At 40.3% G+C, this 6,000-nt stretch overlaps 1 protein-coding gene across 4 annotated transcripts in view; it reads left to right on the top strand.

The window, feature by feature from the left end:
- Positions 1 to 2,620: 2,620 nt before the first annotated feature.
- clip1a (CAP-GLY domain containing linker protein 1a) overlaps positions 2,621 to 6,000 on the top strand; it is a 29,105-nt gene continuing 25,725 nt past the window's right edge. For all 4 annotated transcript variants that reach the window (XM_078170695.1, XM_078170694.1, XM_078170692.1 and 1 more), the window contains exon 1: positions 2,621 to 2,760. The gene's annotated coding sequence lies outside the window, so the exon portion shown is untranslated. The remainder of the gene's footprint in view (positions 2,761 to 6,000) is intronic.

Here is a 6,000-nt window from a genome sequence, read left to right as displayed (position 1 = left end):
TTTAAGTGCGTTATTTCATCTGGCAGCCAAGGCTAGATGTGGGGGTGATTTCATTTTGTTGTATGTTGATGGCCAAATATTTGAGGTAACAGTATATAGCTGATTGTCAGCCATCTTTAGCAGAGCTCAGTAAACAAGTTGGCCCTCTGTCGCCAAAATCGGCTCACTTGCTGATTTTAATGCACATTGCAAATGAATGCCATTTAATTGAAACTGCACTGCAACAACTATCAAGCTCGGTGTACATTTTGTCTTCATTCATTCACCATTCATCCAATAGATTCATATCATAGCTGAAATAGAGTTAATTTTCTCCTTTGAGTGTCAGTCAGTCATGGTTGGCAGAATACAAGGATACTAATACTATTCTTACACATTCAGCAGTTTTGAATATAATTAATTTGGAGCATGAAAACTGTCATTTCTAACCATTTCACAGACTCAATGGAGAATAGTCTATTTACAGCAAAAACATTCCCTATTGTTTGAGTCCCAACATAGTGAGTGTTATGTAAATCATTAATTTCTATGACTGTTCAGTCCATATTCCAAATATATACAGTACACACCAACACTCGCATCCACAGACAATATTTGCACTTAGACTTGGAAATGACTTGCATACTAAATACTCACGTACGCCTACATACAGTACATACTTATGCAAATATACACGCATACACAAGCTCATTTGTGTCTGGCTGAGCTAAGCCTCTGGGAATGTCAGGAGAAGGATGGATGGGTTAAGGATTAACCCCTTGCAAAGTCGTGAGACTGATGGTGTGTACTCACATCTTCGTAATAAAGCTATTACATTGTAGACTTTTACAATTCATCTTCATATTCTACATTTATAACTTTAAAGGTGAACTATGCCTATTTTTAAAATTCATACATCTTATTCCTCTGGACTAAGACAGTCTGAAAATATTAGTAAACATAAACAACCTTCCCCCAAATCCTAAAGCCAGAGTGCTAAAACTCAAAAATGTGATGTCATTGAGTATAAAGAGCTGAGCTCCACAGATAGTGGATGGTGAAATATGTTCTAGATCAGTGGTTCCCAGCTGGTGGGCTGCGGGTCCTGCGGGACCTTAATTAATTTGCATTTAAGTGAATTTCTGGCACTGAGCTTTTATTCTGAATTGCAGTTTCCTGCTGTAGAGTGAGTGACAGACAGCTACTTGACAGAGACAGCAAACTAGCTCAACTACATGGCCAAACGCAAGTATGACACTGAATGTATTAAACTGTGTGGACCTAGAGCTAATGACTAAGGAGAAATCTGGACCCTGTGGCTGGACTAGTTGGGAACCACTGTTATAGATGACACTGAGAGCACCCAGGGGATTGTTCTGAGTATATGGGTACATTTTCTGTCTCAGAATAAAGCTCATTTGGGTATAAGAAAAAACAGAAACCAAACTGTGTGTGCAAAAAATCAGTCTCCCATTCATTGTCTATGGAGCATCTTCAGACTTTGTACCCTTTGACATCACAAGTTTGAGACTAACATGTCTGGTTTCAGGCTTTTAAAGAGGGTGTGTTCCAAATCGCATACTTTTCCTTTTACTTCTAGTATGTACTGAAGCTGCCTTTAAAAAGTACATACTGTTACACAATATTATATATTATACATGCACACAATCGGGACATACTACTTTCTCACAAAGTTATGCCCTGAACTTTGACCCTCTTGCTTTCAAATTATTATTTTGTTCACTTAAACAATCAGCACTCCTTTTATTTCTATTCCGCTGGTCATTGGTTACTTAAATGCACTGTCATCCATCATTTGCGACTTCTGACAGCTGTCAATTAGCTGTCAAGCTGTCATCTGTGGCTCAGTCGATGTGACATATCGTCTGCTGCACAGAGGATTGTGGGTCAGAACAGACAGAAAAGCATGCTGGCTTGCATACTAGAAAATCTGACCGGATGTAGTAGAACATCCTGGTATTTTTGGCATACTGCATTTGACACACTATGTATTGGTATGCTAAATCTCATTCTGACATACTATATAGTATGGTAGCATGGGTATTGGAATGCACAGTTTATACTTAATGACATCACAAGTTGGCTTTGAAAGAGAGTAGCTCATGTTCACAAATATTGATTAAACTTCCCTAAGCCATTAAAAAATGATATTGGAATTCTTAATTTAGGTGGTGTTCCTCTCTAAGTCAAAATGCTGTCTATTATTATCTTGGTGTTTTAACTGCTTGGATTTTTTAGAATAAATTTTTGCTTTTTTTGTCAGAATTCAGATTTGATCTTAAAATTCTGGTATTATTATTATATTTTGGTCCAATCCTAAACATTGATACAGCACTGTACGCACTGTATGCTTAATCACTACTTCCCTACTTGCACGTTGTGTGCTTGAACATTGTTTGTTTGACAATATTACCACATTTGAACCACTCCTGTAGTAAAAATCTGTGGCTTTCCAGGAAATTTTTTTCAAGCCAAATGTAGTTTTAAGTGACTCTCTTTCATTTCCTAATTGTAACAGTAAAGTTTTTTGTCCGAAAATTGCTGCTCTCAGAAGTGAAGGAGTGTCCCATCTCACTGAACATATCATCTTTGGTCGGCACCTATCGTTGACGTTCCCGTCGGCCGTTGGACAGACAGCTCACACACTGGGCTGTGCCTGCCCGTCTCTGAACCCAGCAGTTAGTCGTCGTAGTTCTCCACTTAGCCTGCTAGCTGTGTAATTTTTCCTGAGGAGACGTAGGCTGTACAGAAACACATCAGGTCAGTATTAGCTAGCCCACGCCGAGGTCACGTATTTCCACAAACTTGCTCGTCCGTTTGCCGCTGATAAACCAGGAAACTAACCGCGCGAGGTGGAAGTGCTTCATGTGGTGTAGACGGCAGTTGAGGTGTTAGTTTAGCTAGCTAACCTAGCTAACCAGTCCTCTCGGTGCCGACCACCGGTTCGCTGTATTGCTCGGGCCTCGCTGCTAACATTACTTAGCAACTAATCACGCCTATTGTTATCGTGATAACAGCTTGGGGTTCATTTGGAGGTGACAGCACAGTCAACGGGCTGCTTATTACAACAACGTTATACGGCAGGCTATCTTTACAGGTGACAATCTGTAACAATTTGTTATGATGACTCCCAACTTGTAGCAGCAGTATGCCCTGCTGGAGCTCCGGTGACATTGCGGAGACTTTTGGACTTGGGGAATTTGCTCCAGTCGGTGTGCTTACACCAGTGTGTTAGTCTGGTGTTTGAACATGTGGATGTTAACGTTACCTGTTTAATTCATCATAAACTGGATATTGTCTCACCAGAGACGCCGATGTAGCTAGTGAGGTAAGTTAGCTGCTATGGTGTGTTTTACAGGCTCCTCTCTTACCCAGATGTGCCACCTCATCGACAGCTCTCAGTCCGTTAGCTTCTTATAAAGGCAACAAGGCGAGGCACGTTTAAAAGGCCAATTCGTTTCCCAAATCACAGGATAACTTACTAAACTGCACAGATACACTGTGAAATGTGTCAGTGAAGCAGAGGTGCGATGATAGAGTCTGCGGTTTAAAGGCGTGACTTAGGCATTTATCATTAAGCCTGTCTGTTTCAGATTAAAAGCAGTTAAACTTGTTTGGACTGATTTACTAGACTAAAGCTCTTAGGAATTGGAAAGGCAATATCACTTGAAACTGTGAGATTTCTGTTGGTTTTGAACTTTGCTATATGGCTCTGGATATATGAGAGTGGCTTACATTTGTGGAGAAGTCAGATAAACATGTATAACTACAATTTTGTCATACATGTATCACATTAGTTGATGTAACCCACTGGAGTGGAAACCATCAGGCATGGTTTTACATTAGCTCTTGGAGCTGAAGAGGATTTATTTGCTCTGGAAAGTCTGGATTGTACATTGGACCACAGTGGAAACTTGACCACACAACCATATATTTTATTATTTCAGGTCTCAGTTATGTCTGGGCACAATTGTAAGCGCCAGGTTCTGTATAGGACTGGGCAGTGTTTATTTGTACTAACTTGTAAGGAAGGTTTAATGTCTCATTTGTTAAAAACAGGTGAATTAACAGACACTGAGGACGCAGGATACCTCAGGCTCTTTATTCTGAGCTCACGTCCTGTTGCTTTTTTACACCTTCCTCTGTCAGTCAGTGCCAGCAGGGGCCTACGTAATCATCCCAGCAGATGTTTCCTCAAAAAGGAAGAACCAGAGCTTGACTTGGCCTTGTGATGACAAAAGCAGAGTGTAGGAGTACGGATTACATCAGTATACACCTCTGATGACATAAAGGTCTGCTTCTTTTTGCTGTTGTTGTTCTTTTTTGGCAAAACTTAGCTGTCAGTTTGTTGTATCAGTCTTACAGATCTCATAAAAATGTCCTGCTTACTCCCTGTGAGAAGCATAAATTGAGAGGGATGCCTCAGCAGCTCAGACTGTAGACAGATCAGTCATAGCTGGACTTTGTGTAAAAACATTCCTATGAAACCTGTTTGTGCTTCAATATTCTTGTAGTCACCAACTAATATTAGGCTACAGAAAAACAGAGTGGAATGAAAGCCCCCTGGCTTGTGTAACCAGTGACACCCTCCCATCAGTTAACAAATACTTGGGACGCTGAAATGCTGTTACTGTTGACTGTTATTACAAAACATGCAGGCAGACTCATCTGACGTCTGTATCATAAGTGGTTTTGCACTCCTGTAGTCAGCACGATATGCTTAAGTGAAGTATTTAGGGTGGAAGTACTGCGCCCTGGATAGTCAGCAAGTTAATGTAGCAGTGTTCATCTGCAGGTTCGTTTAGTTTTATTCTGTAGGATTTTTTTCCCCAATGTGCTTTCAATAATGGAGAACAGTGACATCCTCACAAAGTGTGTCCAACAGACTCTGACCACATAAACTTCTTCCATGACCAACATGGAAGTTGATTATGTCTATGCAGTCATTTTGAGAAGTACAGTAAATCTCAGTTCTGTTTTACAGGCTAACATCTGCTCAGCCATTTCTGTTTGTGTGTTTACATCGGAAACAAAAAATTAAGCCAGACTGCAAGGATTGTGGGTGTAGCTTATCTCTAAGTAAATTCAATCTATTTAAGAATTTTACTTTTTAATACATCAACCTTATTTTATTTCCCTTAAACTTTTGCAAAACATTGGCATTTGGCTTTCCTCCTAGCTGCAGATTAGAGTGAGAGTCAGAGGCAAAAGATTAACATCACTGTAGTGGGAAATTCTCCAGACTAAGTGGATCATTTTCAGCTGACTACTTTAGCTCACCAATCAGAGCTGAAACATCCTCGGCTAATGCTTACAAGACAGTCTGAGTAAAGCCCGGTGATGTTCTACTAAGGCATTATAATACAGTTGACTTTTTAGAAACACTTTTGGTCATATTCCACAGGCGTATGGGTCAATCAGACGAGATATTGATACAGACGGTGACTTTTTTCTTTATTTATTTTTTGTGCTAAATGAATTGCTAAAGATTTAAATGGTCACATACGGACTTTTTGTGACTTTAATTTCCAGGATGCAGTCTTGGGCCATTGAAATGCTTTCTTTCTCTGGCCTCCTCCTGACCCGAGGGCACTAGTCAGTATCATTCAAAGGCACAGTGGGAGAAAACTGGAACGCTGCATTTGAACTAGGTCACTGGCTTCTGATGGACACCCTTTATTCTCCGCTGAGAAATATCTAGGAGGGTGTGTGACAGCGTGCCTTCTTGGTTGTTGTGGTGAGCCTACATGCTGTAGCTCTTAGGCCCTTTCAGGAATGAAAGGTATGTTTGTATGATGCTGTTGAACAAGTTCTATGTTACATTTCTACCTCGTGTGAGGTCAAGCATCTTTGCTGACTTAAAACTGACTCTAAACAGTTGGCTTTGCAGGAGGCACTGGGTTTGTTGATTTGCTGTTTTATAGGTGTATATTTAAAGGGTTTAAGACTGACCTAACTTCCAACCAAGCTCTCAATTCAGAACATTCAAAACATTTTGCT

This window comes from Epinephelus lanceolatus, chromosome 9, assembly GCF_041903045.1.
Source record: "Epinephelus lanceolatus isolate andai-2023 chromosome 9, ASM4190304v1, whole genome shotgun sequence".
Lineage (NCBI taxonomy): Eukaryota > Metazoa > Chordata > Actinopteri > Perciformes > Serranidae > Epinephelus > Epinephelus lanceolatus.
Note: the sequence above shows the minus strand (reverse complement) of the source record. Positions and strands in the feature narration are given on the sequence as shown.